Genomic DNA, 14,616 nt, shown 5'->3' on the forward strand with positions numbered 1-14,616 from the left:
ATGAGGGGTGCAGGGCGAGAAGTGAGCCTCACAGGAGGGGGCGGGGCGCGGCCGGCCGGTGCGGGGTCGCGTGCCGGGTCGCGAGCCCGGGGCAGGCAATGTAACGGCCTCTTCCCCGCCCCACCCTCCCGGCTCCGGCCCCCCCACAGACCGGCTCCAGGCAGCGCCCGGGGCGGCAGCGGTGGGGTGCAGGCTGAGGGAGCCGGGCCTCGATGCCCTCCCTCACCCCGTACCCCAGGAGCCGGGCCTCGACGCCCTCCCTCACCCCGTACCCCAGGAGCCGTACCTAGTCCAGGAGGGGCTGGGGGGTCCCCATGGAGGTGAGAGAGGGAGACACCTGCCCTCCCCCTCACCCCCAAGGCCTGAGGGAGGGATTTGAGGTGGTGACGGGCCGGGCTCCCAGGGATGTGGGGGCGGCCAGGCTTGGAGGATGGCGACGGCAGGAGAAGCTGACGGGCTGGCGCGTCCCCAAGTGTGGTTCTTTAAGGAGGCAGGGACCACCGGGAGAGGGTGGGTCCTTGTGAGGAGCACCTACGGGGCGCCGGGTCTGTGCCGGCGAGCGGGCGGGGGGCGGGGGGGGGGGGTTCCGGGCGACAGGGTTGGCCGCGGCGAGGAGTCCCTGCGCGGGCTGAGTGGACTGGCAGACTGGGTCCGGGGTCGCTACGATGCCCTGGCGGGGCCCTGGTGGAGACCTAGCGCTGACGCCTTGAACCCGTCGGGTGGCACAGACGCTGGGGCAGGCTGGCGTCGTGGGCCTGTGAGGGTTGTCGGTGCGGCGCAGCGGGACTGGCACACGGGGGGCGGGAGGGTGAGGGGGAATCCCGGGGACAGAGCTGGGGCACCGAATTGGTGTTCCTTGAGAGCGTTTGGAATTGAGTTAGTTGAAGAATCCAGATGGAACAGTCATCTGGCCGTTTAGGCCTGGCTTTGCGCTGCGTGATGACTTTCTCCCATGTCCTTGTTTTCTGCAGCCTAAAGTAGCGTTCCGTGGAGGTGCGAATCGCTGCTGGAACCTCACTGTCGACACCAGCAGCAGATTATCTGATGTATTCAACAGCGTGATGTTGACTGGCTCCACTTCCTTCTATGATTGCTACAAATCGCAGGTCCATTAATAACCCCAACCCTTGGTTAGACAATTTATTCTAAATCAAATTCATGCACCCAGGATGATTCATGGGTGTTTAAATGGCTCCACAGTTAGGACCAGAAAGCCGGTTACAACATTTTAAATATGCAAGAATACATACTTAGGTGTCTATTTTTTATTTTTATTTTTTAAGCAGGGATTGAACCCAAGGGCATTTTGCCACAGAGACACATCCTAGCCAGTTTTATTTTTTCTTGCTAAATTGCTTAGGGCCTCTGAGCTGGCTTTGATTTTGCGATCTCCTGCCTCAGCCTCCTAAGCTGTTGGGGTTTCAGGCAGGCACCACCGTGCCCAGTTCCTACTTAACTTTGAAAATAAGGTCAGGAATAAGATTTTTTATTGACTCTTGTTTCCATCTTGTCTTCAGTATAACATGACATCAGAAATGAGTTCATACTTACTAAGACCAAAGTATACATTTTTAATTTCAAAGAATTTATTGCAGGGCTAGGGTTGTGGCTCAGTGATAGAATGCTCGCCTAGCACGCGTCAAGCATTGGGTTCGAGCCTCAGCCCCATATAAAAATGAAATAAAGATATTGTGTGTCCACCAACAATAAAAATAATGTATTGCAAATATATTTCTCATTTCAAACATAGTTTTAATCATTTAAAGGTGAATTTTTCTTTATTCTTTGGTTTTGACAGTGTCCTTAGTTAAATGCTATGACATTTATTTTTGTTAATGTATTAAATAAGGCTTAGGGTAATATAAGTCATGTTCATTTGAAATTATTTAACTGGGACATCAATGTTGGTATTGTTATACTTTGAATTATAACAATATATCAAAATTATTTAACCCACATTACAACTTTATATAGTATTATGCCCACTGTACAGATTGAGAAACTGAGGCACAGAGATTTTTGTCCTAAATGACAAACCCCAAGTGGAACCTAGCTCCAGACTTCTGCTGCTCTCTGTAAAGTTTACAATTCTATTAAATTTTACTAGGATTTAATTTCAATGAACTATTTGAAGTATATCAGTGATATAAAGTGATACATTTTACAGTTATCCTAATATGTCCACCCCAAATATTTACATATTTTCAGTAAATATTTTAACTGAAAAGGATTCAGATATTTCAAATAGAATTATGTTTAAATCCACATTATCTTATTTCCTTGTTTTATCCAAGAATACAAAAGTTAAATATTCTTTTAAAAGGATTTAACTCTTCTTTTTTTTTTAAAATATTTTTTAGTTTTCGGCGGACACACAATATCTTTGTATGTGGTGCTGAGGATTGAACCCGGGCCGCACGCATGCCAGGCGAGCGCTCTACTGCTTGAGCCACATCCCCAGCCCCAAGGATTTAACTTTTCTAACTTTCAGAACTTATATACTCCTCTCCCCTCCCCCATTTTTTGGAGGTGTTGGGCTCGAACCCAGAGCCTTGTGTGTGTTAAGCACACGCTTTACCACTGAACCAAATCCCCAGCCCCAGAATGTTTCACAATATAAAATGTACTTGAAGGAATACTTACAAAATATATTTAATTCCATACAGCTAAAATATGTTAAGGAATTAACTCAAGGCCAATCAGAAGATAAGTACACATAAGTGTAGCTATCATTATTATTGTTATCATTGCCATATTTATAAGCCCACTTTAACAAAACTTCATTTCTGCTAATATATATATATATATATATATATATATAATAAAGAGTGTTTGGAAATATATATATATATATATATATATATATATATATTTTGGAAATACATATATTTCCAAACACTTTTTATCTTATTTGCTATTACACAAACTGAAGATGCTCCATTTGTTTAAACAACTATTCATATTTACTTGTTTGTCTTTTTTTTGTTCATTCATTCATTCATTTGCAGAACTGCAGATTGAACCCAGGGGAGCACTCTACCACTTCTTGGCCCTCCCCGCTTTTTTTTGATGCAGGTTCTTGCTCACTTGGTGAGACTCGCCTCTTACTTTTGGTACTCCTGCCTCAGCATCACTAGGGATTACAAGTGTGCACCTGTACCTGACCCATTTTTAAGTTAAAAAACATTTTTTTAAAAGATGTATGTAAGAAGAACCCAAGGCCTTGCTCATGCTAGGCTAAGCAAGCATTCTACCAGGGAGCTACTTCCCTAACACTTAAGTAACTGTTTCAAAATGATAAGCAAGTATTTATGTCACTTTTGACAAATAACCACTAAAAAAGATTCCTTTTTTTTTTTTAGAGAGAGAGAGTGAGAGAGGAGAGAGAGTGAGAGAATTTTTAATATTTTTATTTTATTTTTTTTTTAAGTTCTCGGCGGACACAACATCTTTGTTGGTATGTGGTGCTGAGGTTCGAACCCGGGCCGCACGCATGCCAGGCGAGCGCACTACCGCTTGAGCCACATCCCCAGCCCCACTAAAAAAGATTCCAAATAGGCCTATGATAAAGAGATAAAGGAGTTTAGTTGTAGATGGACACAATATCTTTAGTTTTATTTATTTATTTATTTTTAATATTTATTTCTTAGTTGTAGTTGGACATGGTACCTTTTTTAAAAAATATTTTTTAGTTGTAGTTGGACACAATACCTTTATTTCACTTATTTATTTTTAATGTGGTGCTGAGGATCGAACCCAGGGTCTCGAATGTGCAAGGCAATTGCTTTACCACTGAGCCACAACCCCAGCCCCACAATACCTTTTTTTTTTTTTTAAAGAGAGAGAATTTTAATATATATATATATTTTTTTTTTTTTAGTTTTCGGCAGACACAACATCTTTGTATGTGGTGCTGAGGATCAAACCCGGGCTGCACACGTGCCAGGCGAGCGTGCTATGCTTGTGCCACATCCCCAGCCCCCGACAATACCTTTTGTATTTTATTTATTTATTTTTTATGTGGTGCTGACAACCAAACCCAGGTCCTTGCACAGGCTATAGGTGAGCACTCTACTACTGTGCCACAACCCCAGCCCCGCAAAATTTAAAATACCTTGATTAATAAATGTGTCTTTTCTCCTTGTATAAATTTTAGACTAAAAACAACTTAAAATATTTTTAACCACATGCAGTGGTATGTTCTTGTAATCCCAGCTATTCAAGAGGTAGAGAAGGAGGCTCACATGAGCCCTGGAGTTCAAGGCCGACCTGGACAACACCTCTTAGAAAAAATAAAGTAACATACAGTGGCTGGGAACTCAGTGGCAAAGTGTGTACAAAGGCCTCACCTTCAGTCCCTAGTACCCAAAACACCCCTGCATCACATCAACACATTTTTAGCCAGAATTATATTACTTCTGAATAAGAAAATACTGTTTCCATCTTGTTTATGTCAGGATGTAGATATTACATCTCAAGTTTTACTATTCCCTTGTTTAAGGAGTTAAAAATTATAAATCTGGGGCCAGGTTGTGGCTCAGTAGTAAAGTACTTGCCTAGAATGCGTGAGGCACTGGGTTAGATCCCTTGCACCACATAAAAATAAACAAGTATTGTGTCAATCTACAACTAAAAAAAAATATTTAAAAAATTGTGAATCTGTTCTTTCAGACTTTTTTTTTTTCCTCCTTTCCTTTTTTGCAGCACTGGGGATTAAACCCAATACCTTGCCCATGCTAGGTAGGTAGGCAAGTGCTGTACACTGGGCTGCATCCCCAGTCTACTTTCAGACTTTTCCTCCCCTGTACTAGGGATTGAAACACTGAGCCATATCCCCAGACCTTTTTAATTTTTTTATTTTTATTTTTTCTTTTTGGGATAGGGTCTAAGTTTTAGGGCCTCAGTAAGTTGCTGAGGCTGGCCTCAAACTTAAGATCCTTTCGCCTCAGCCTCTTAAATCATTGAGTTTATAGGCATGTGCCACTGTGCCTGCCCAGCCAAACTTTTGTAATGAAGCAGTTTTTTTTTGCTTGTTGCCTGTTAAATTCATTGAATTTTAAATTATTTTCACAGCACTTAATACCTTTTGGAAGGAGGCAGAATTTTAAATAATTTATTAAACTTTTAAAATCCAAACTTTTTATCTTCTTACTCAGTTGACTGGAAAAAGAAAAATGAGTTTGTAGAGAATTTTTCTTCTAATTGAGCATTAAAATTTCTGTAGAAATCATGACATTTTATTTACGACTTCATTTTTACAATATCTCTTGGATATAAAAAGTAAGCCAAAAAGTAAAGATAGCTATATAAAAGATCCTTGACTGAAAGTAAGAAGAATTAGAGTTTTGGTTTATTTTTATCCTATATTGGTTGAATAACTTGTTGCCATAGTTTCCTTGTTTTTGAAATAAAAATAATACTAATGTCACAAGGTTAACTAAATATAATAGTGTATGTATAATTTCTTTGAAACTCAAAAAATTCTCTATAAATGTACATCTTTCACAGTTTGGAAGCATTGAGATAAAATTTGTATGGTTTATTTAAAATAATATAGTATCATCTACAGATCTGACCAGTACACATTTCTATAAAGTTTTATTGCAACTATATATTTGCTAATATATAGTCTGTGCTAGAATAACGAAGTTAATGAATTTCAACTGAAATCTTACCAGCAAATCCAGAATTATTACTCTTTTGGCCTTTTACAGAAAAAGTTCACCAATGTCTGGTATAAAGTAAGGTTAAGGGCTGGGATTGTGGCTCAGCGCAGGTGGGACCCAGGTTCGATCCTCAGCACCACATAAAAAAATAAATAAATAAAGGCATTGTATTGTGTCCATCTACACCTAAAAAATATTTTAAAAAATACTTTTAAAGTAAGGTTAAGTAGCTAGGTCTAGATTTGAAAGTAATTCTCCAGACTCTTAACCTGTGTTATTCTAAATTCTTCTATAATAAACAATGTTGGGGCTTTTTCTTTCTTTCTTTCCTTTTTTTTTTTTTTTTTTTGGTTATTGTTGTAGTACTTGGGATTAGGGATTAAACCCATAGTCTCATATATGCTAGGCAAATGCTGTACTATTGAGCACATTCCCAGTCCTTTTACTGTTTTTTTTGAAACGGGGTCTTGCTAAATTGCCCAGGCCAATCTCCAACTTGCAATCATCCTGCCTCATCCCAGGTAGCTGAGAATGCACCATCATACAAGGCTATAAACAAAGTTTTGATGTGTCTAATATACAAACTTTTCTTTAAAATTTCAGAATGAAGACAATATAGACCTAAGGCAGACCTACACTCCACTTTCTTCATCCACAGAATATGCAAGTTCTATAGATTCTTCACTTTTCTATGCACCATGGTCTACTTATGGAGATGATATTAAACAATCTTCTAATTCCCAGATCAATGTAAAGAACAGGTAAATTAATAAGTTAGATTTCTCAAGCTAAATGTGTTGTTTCTTTTTATTACACAGGAACAAAGGTGTAATTAGCTTTCTGTTCCATACATAATAAGCATTTTAATGTTGAGACATTATACTTTTATGTTTATCAAACTTTTAGGAAAGTCTAAAATGCCTTGTATTTATTTATGTTTTAGTTTATCACTTGTAAAGTTTATTAGAGAGAATCTTTAGTAAATAAATTTTAAACTCCTTTTTCTAAAGATGAGTTAAGCCAAATTCAGCAATGGCAAGATGCTAAGCAACTCGTGAGACCCTGACTCTAAATAAAATACAAAATAGGGCTGGGGATATGGCTCAGTGGTTGAGTGCCCCTGAGTTCAATCCCCAGTACCAAAAAAAAAATAAAGAGTTAAAAGTTTTAGATTTTTGTTATTCACTTCTACATTTTCAGTAATTTTTTTCCTTCACTAATGTATAACAAACAGGGTTTTACCAAACAAAATTTTAAGATTGTTTTTTGATGATATTCTATAAATAATAAGGAACTACTCTATGTGACAGAGTCTTCTACTGGGGATACTAGAATTAACATGGCAAGTATTTTACCTGAGTTTATAATATTACAATCATAATGATAATGACGTGACATACTAGTCACTGCTAGTATAGTGAGGGTTAAAAAAAGAGGGTGGATGGGAGCCTGTTGAAAAGAGAAATTTAAGGGAATGACATTCAACTTTATTTAATTATAAGGAAGCTGTTATAATTTAACAAATATGAGTTACTTTTGAATCTTATTAATTAAAAAATGTTAAAATTTAAAATTTATGATAAATTCTCTGATGATTTTATTAGAAAGCATATATAATAATTAATTCTCCATATGTATACAGATATATAATATATACTTTTTTTTTTTTTTTTGGTACTGAGGCTTTAACCCAGGGATACTTTACCGCTGAACCACATCCCCTGTCCTTTTTATTTTTATCTATTTAAATTTTTTTGTTGTTGCCAATGAATTTTTTTAAATATTTTAATATTTATTTTTTAGTTTTTGGCAGACACAACATCTTTGTTTGTATGTGGTGCTGAGGATAGAACCCGGGCCGCATGCATGCCAGGCGAGCATGCTACCGCTTGAGCCACATCTCCAGCCCAGCCAATGAATTTTTTACTTTGGGGCTGGGGATGTGGCTCAAGCGGTAGCGCGCTCGCCTGGCATGCGTGCCGCCTGGGTTGGATCCTCAGCACCACATACCAACAAAGATGTTGTGTCTGCCGAGAACAAAAAATAAATATTAAAAATTCCCTCTCTCTCTCTCTCTCTCTCTCTCTTAAAAAAAATGAATTTTTTACTTTGTTTATTTTTATGTGGTGTTGAGGATCTAACCCAGGGCCTCACACATGCCAGGCAAGAGTTCTACCATTGAGCCACAACCCCAGTGCCCCTTTTTATTTTTTATTTTGAGACAGGGTCTCACTAAATTGCTTAGGGTCTCTTATAATCGTTCTGCCTCATTCTCCCAAGTTGCTGGGATTACAAGTGTGCATCAACAATGCCCAGCTCCAAAAATATTTTTGCTTAGGGCTTTGCTAAATTGCTGAGGCTGGCCTCGAACTTGTAATACTTCTGCCTCATCTCCCAAGTTGCTGGGATTACAGGTATGCATCACAATACCCAGCTCCAAAAATATTTTTAGGTTGATACATGCTATTGAGGAATTCAAACTTTACAGAAATATATATCAGGAAAAGTGAAAGTTCACCTTAATCCTATCCTCACCCCAATAACACTTTTTTAACAGTTTGATACGTATAGCATTGAATATTTTCCTAGATATGTCCTAATACATTATTATTCAAAAAAGCTTTTATGTTGAATTTTTGTGAAATAACAATTTATTAGGAAAAAAAGTATTAGACTTGATGGCAGACAGTTTGTTTAGCAAGTGTATAGTTTGGCAAGTAATAGAGCCTTGCAAAAATCAGGTTTCTTAATATCTTCTAATGATCATCCATTCAAACAGTAATAATTGAATGATTACTAATGCCTACATTTTTTATTTTTAAAATTTTTTTTGTAGTTGTAGATGGACAGAATGCCTTTATTATTATTTTTTTTAAATGTGGTGCTGAGGATCAAACCCAGTGCCTCACACGTTAGACAAGCACTCTGCCACTGACCTACAGCCCCAGCCCTATTACCTACCCTTCTGATGTTATGAAGATCAATTAAATATTTGAGTGTTAGGCAAAAATAAGGTGTTTTTATTTCTAAAATATCCCAATACTTTGAAATGTTGGAAATAAATCACAAAAAGCAAGAAGTAGCATTTTAAAACAAAGTATTATTTCAAGGAAAGAATTATCCAAAAACCATAAGAAGTTAAATATACCAGTTTTCTATGACCTTATGGTTTTTATATTTTGAATTAGAATATTGATTACTGGTGGGATTTCAAGGGACATAGGACTCCAACTACTTTGGCAAAGATTTAAGGATAATCCTAAAATCTGTTATACATAAGGGTCAGCTGCAAAATCACCCTGGAATCTAGGATGATCATATCACATCTCACTTTTTTGTCCAATATAAAGAATCACAAAAATAGAGCAGCAGGTTAATATGATTTTTTCAAATCCAAATTAAGAAACTAAGCAAATGTTGACGGAATGATGTATAAGAGGACTAGACATGCTTTCAGGAGCAGCTGTGGTACTATGTCTACAATACTATAAGTCAGAGAATTGTATGTTTATGGAGAAATAAGAGGTAAGCATACATTGTGAACTAGATGTAGAATTTGAAATGAAGGAGAAATATTTATGTAGGATAGACACCATGCCAAAGTAGAATATATTCTTGAGCTCTGTTCCCCCCTTATTTGAAATAATGATATAGAGTCAGACCAAATATCTTATAAAAATTATGATAGAATATGTCTGGAAGGAGAAATCAACATGCTGTATTTTAACATGAATAAAATAGTTTACATATGATTATTTATTTTTAGGATTCAAACTGAAAGAAATGACTATGGCAGTGAAACAGACTTATATGGACTTGTGTCTAACATTTTGGAAGAACAAGATAAGTCACAGCCATATTTTGCTGAAGGGTTAGTATGTTATATACCTTTGTATTGTACAATAATTTTTAAATTCACATATACTAGGTTACTCTATTATTAACTTTAATATTTATTTAATAATCCTCTGACTGTAGACTTCTTTTTTAAAAATATTTTTTAATTTGTATATGGACACAGTGCCTTTATTTATTCATTTTTATGTGGTGCTGAGATTGAACCCAGTGCCTCACACATGCTAGACAAGCCCTCTACCACTGAGCTATAACTCCAGCCCCTGACTGTAGACTTCTTAATTCAAATATTTGTTTCTAGAAGGCTTGATTTTGCTAAAATACTTGCCATACAATTGAAAATTCAGTCTTAGGTTCAATTTGCTTAAGAACTTTCACTTGAAAAAATTATTCTTATATAATTCAGAGCTATTTCCCTTGAATTCATGAGCAAAAGTTTGGCTTAAAGAATATAAATTCCATGGGGCTGGGGATGTGGCTCAAGCAGTAGCGCGCTCGCCTGGCATGCGTGGGGCCCGGGTTCGATCCTCAGCACCACATACAAACAAAGATGTTGTGTCCGCCGAGAACTAAAAAATAAAAATTAAAATTCTCTCTCTCTCTCTCTCTCTCTCTCTCTCTCTCTCTCTCTCTCTCTCTATCTATCTATCAAAAAAAAAAAAAGAATATAAATTCCAGCTGGGTATAGTGGTACACACCTGTAATCCCAGTGGGCTTGGGAGGCTGAGGCAGAAGAATCACAAGTTCAAGTCCAGTCTCAGCAATTTAGCAAGGCCCTAAGCAACTTAGTGAGACCTTGTCTCAAAAGAACAAATTAAGGGCTGGAGTTGTAGCTAGGACGTAGAGTGCTTGCGAGGCCCTGGGTTCGATTCTCAGCACCACATATAAATAAATTAAATAAAGGTCTATTGACAATTAAAAAAATATTAAAAGAAAAAAATTTTAAAAACAAAATAACAAAAAGGCTAGGGATGTGGCTCAGTGGTTAAACAAGTGCCCCTCAATCTCAACCCTAGTACCAAAAAAAGACGTGTGTGTGTATGTGTACTGTAAAGACATACTAAGATTAAAATGTATACAGTCACATGTTGCTTATGTGTGTGTATAATATATGTATATATCACAAAGAATAAAACTCATTACTCATTGAAGAAATACATGAGTTTTATTCATGTGGTAGAAGCCTTTTAAGTATGTTATAATTGTTTTATTTGAGTGTGGAAGCCATATTGTCCAATTTATTCATAAATAGGGAAATATCCTTCACATATGTAATCAACTAAATTTTTTTTCTGTGGTGCTGGGGATTGAACCCAGGACCTTGTGCATGCAAGGTCAACTAAATTTTTTTTTAGTTGGACACAATATCTTTATTTATTTTTATGTGGTGCTGAGGGTCGAACCCAGTGCATCATGTGTGCTAGGCAAGCACTCTTACCACTGAGCTACAATCCCAGCCCAACTAAATTGTTTTAATTTCAAAAATAATTACAGCAAAACACATCTGTTTTCATTACAAAATACTAGATTACCATAGATAAATAGTTCATCTAAGACATTGAAGTTGCCAGCAGTAGGCCTCTTGGGAAAGTACAGTGAAGACATACTAAGATTAAAATGAGGGGCTGGGGATATAGCTCAGTTGGTAGAGTGCTTACCTCGCATGCACAAGGCCCTGGGTTCAATCCCCAGCACCAAAAAAAAAAAAAAAAAAAGGTTAAAATGTGCTGAGCATGGTGGCGCACATCTGTAATCCCAGTGACTTGGGAGGCTGAGATAGGAGAATCGAGAGTTCAAAGCCAACCTCAGGAAAAGTGAGGTGCTATGCAACTCAGTGAGACCCTATCTCTAAATAAAATACAAAATAGGGGTGGAGCGGTGGCTTAGGAGTTGAGTGCCCCCCTGAGTTCAATCCCTGGTACCAAAAAAAAAAAAAAAAGATTAAAATGCATCCGAGCAGCTCAGGAGGCTGAAGCAGGAGGATTGCAAGTTTGAAGCCTGCCTCAGCAACTTAGTGAAGCATTTAGTAACTCAGCAAAACCCTGTCTCTAAATAAAATATAAAAAAAGGGCTGGGGATGTGGCTCAGTGGTTGAGTATCCCTGGGTTCAATCCTCAGTACCAAAACAACAACAACAACAACAAAAGATTAAAATGAATACAGTCACGTGTTGCTTAAGGATGAGGACAGGTTCTGAGAAATATGTTGCTATATCACCTTCGTGTAAATAATCATAGAGTGTGCCTACACACCCTCTAGATGGTATAGGTTACTCACTCAACATGGCCTATGCAATCAATAGACATTGTAACCACAAAATATAGAGGCTGCTTGTGGTATAACACTCTAAATAACAATAAAAGACAATAAAAGGCATAGAAGAATGAACACACAAACCAGTCAAAGACACCATCACTGTCTAGTTTTATAATGTGCATGATAAATGCACTGTGCTTTTATGTGACTGGTGGTGGTACAGTTGGTTTGTTTATAGCAATGCCACAAATATGTGAGTAATGTCTTGTGCTATGGGGATGTTATAATGGTTCTGACATGTCACTAAGCAGTAGGAACTTTTTAGCTCTATTATAATCTTAATCTCTGACATATGTGGTCTGTCGTTGATAGATATAACTTTATTTGGAGCATGAATATTTATAGAGCATATAGCGTATTTCACATGTTAATTATTTGGAGTTAATGGCAGCTTTTAAGGCAGGGTTGGAAAATATTTGAAAATGGTGAGGGTAGGGGGAAGATAAATGTTTATGAGAGTTTTTCCTGCCTTTTTCCCTGAGAAAATAGTCTTTAAAACTTAAGTTGTAATTAAATATATTTACTTGTTCTAGGACCTGCTCGACCAACTTAAAGTCAGTTTGGCCAATGAACACAAGCAGATTTGTAGATCACCATGATCTCTTGACAGAAACCAAAAGGCCAATAGATACAGCTATCTCTCAACAAGCCTTTTATAGTGGTGAATCTGTGTCAGCAGTGGAAAAGCAATAGAAACTTGCATAATAGTAATCTCACACCACAACAAAAAATAGATGAACTTTATCATGGATTTACTGGATTAGACCTTGAAGAACAATGGATATACCCCTCAAGAAGTGATCATTCTAACTGTTACAATATTCAGACAAATGATACAGCTAAGGCAACATTCCAAGAATATCCATTTATCAAAAACTGTTTTACACCACAAACTGGTCTGTCTGATATCATGAAAGAATCAGGAATTGGTACTTACCCTTATGGAAGAGAGAAAATATGTGCTAAAGGTCTTGAAGCACCATTACAACAAAAAAGAGCAGAGATATTTCTTTCCCAATTTAATAGATACAATGAAAATGCAGATTATTGTAGATACCCAGAATATGCTCATCCTAACAAGGCTAAGCTTAGTAAATGTTCAAATTTTAGTGTCCAGGATGGTAAAAAATTAGCCAATGGCACACCGGAAACACCAACTGTAGAAGCAGATGCCTATACAAAGTTATTTCAGGTTAAACCAGCAAATCAGAAAAAAATGGAGGAGACAATGCCTGACCAGCAGAATTTCACATTTCCAAAAACCACACCACATTTAACTGAAAAACAGTTTGCAAAGGAAGCAGCAGCATTCACAGCTGATTTTGGCTTAAAATCAGAGTATGGACTAAAACCTCACACAGCTTGTCCAGCTAATAATGATTTTGCTAATGTCACAGAAAAGCAACAATTTGCTAAGCCTGATCCCCCAAATTCTGAGTATTTTAAATCAGTGAATTTATTATCAAACTCAGCAACATCTTCAGGAGGTATCAATTTAAACAGACCAACTTGGATGAATATTCAAACAAAAAATAACACTCCTGTTCCTTATAGAAATCAAGGTAACTTGATGAAATTAAATAGTCATTTAAGTGCAGCTTCAAAAGGTTCTAACCATTCTTCAGATTTCCCCCAGCTATCATCCACAAATTTAACCCCAAATAGCAATTTATTTCAGAAGTATTGCCAAGAAAACCCTTCAGCATTTTCTAGTTTTGATTTCAGTTACAATGGTGCAGAAAGAATTCAATCTGTCAATCACATGGAAGGACTGACAAAGACTGGAGAAGAAAATCTCTTTGAATCGGTTACAGATAAAAAAATAAAGCAGCCAAATGGATTTTGTGATAATTATTCAGCTCAGCAGTATGGGATCATTGAAAATGTAAACATAATTTTCAAGCCAAGCCCCAGAGTGGAGATTATGATCCTGAGGAAGGTCCAAAGCATTTAGATGGCTTATCTCAAAACACATATCAAGATCTATTGGAGTCACAGGGTCATTTTAATAGCCACCGACAAGGAAGTGGAGACAGCAATATTAATAGCCGTGTGAATCGCACACAGGCATCATGCTTTTCTAATAATTATATGATGGGAGATTTAAGGCATAATCAGGGTTTTCAACAACTTGGTTCAAATGGGTTTCCCCTAAGATCCACCCACCCATTTGGCCATTCAGTTGTTCCACTGTTGGATTCCTATGATTTGTTTTCTTATGATGACTTAAGCCATTTATACCCTTATTTTAATGATATGATGTATGGTGATAATTCCTTTTCTGGTTTCGTGCCAACTTTGGATTTCAAAGACCAATTAAAACTCGAAGTGGACCAGCCAGTGAACTTCATATTCGTCTAGAAGAGTGCTATGAACAATGGAGAGCATTAGAAAAGGAGAGAAAAAAGGTAACAGAGTTATCCATTTAGGAGTAATTTAGTATATTTCCTCTGCCAATTTTTACTTTACCTTGGTGTAGTTCAAAAATATTTGCCTTGCCAGGTGTGATGGCACATGTTTATAATCGCAGTGACTCTGAAGGTTGAGACAGGAGGATCTCAATGAGGCCAGTCTCAGCAACTTGGTGAGAACCAGTTTCAAAATAAAAAAGGGCTGGGGATATGGCTCAGTAGTTAAAGTACCTGGGTTCATTTTCCAGTAACAAGAAAAAAGTACTTACCTTTTTTTTTTTAAGCTGAATTCTTCTATAATGTACAGTATTTAGGTTCACAACTATAAAGAATTATCTAGGTTATTTAAAGACTAAAGGTTGAGTTTT

General features: G+C 37.4%; 1 long non-coding RNA gene and 1 pseudogene across 2 annotated transcripts in view; both read left to right on the forward strand.

Annotated features, from left to right (window-relative positions):
• LOC308636207 overlaps window positions 1-14,616 on the forward strand; it is a 770,476-nt gene that overhangs the window by 380,079 nt on the left and 375,781 nt on the right. The gene's annotated exons all lie outside the window — the stretch shown is intronic.
• The window catches only part of LOC308635496 (meiosis-specific coiled-coil domain-containing protein MEIOC-like), a 30,389-nt pseudogene continuing 16,087 nt past the window's right edge, over window positions 315-14,616 (forward strand). The window contains exons 1-5 of the transcript in view: window positions 315-380; window positions 972-1,106; window positions 6,270-6,427; window positions 9,433-9,537; window positions 12,371-14,245. The product of the transcript in view is annotated as a meiosis-specific coiled-coil domain-containing protein MEIOC-like (transcript). The remainder of the gene's footprint in view (window positions 381-971; window positions 1,107-6,269; window positions 6,428-9,432; window positions 9,538-12,370; window positions 14,246-14,616) is intronic.

Source organism: Spermophilus citellus (assembly GCF_964194105.1).
Source record: "Spermophilus citellus genome assembly, chromosome: 17".
Taxonomy (NCBI): Eukaryota; Metazoa; Chordata; class Mammalia; order Rodentia; family Sciuridae; genus Spermophilus; species Spermophilus citellus.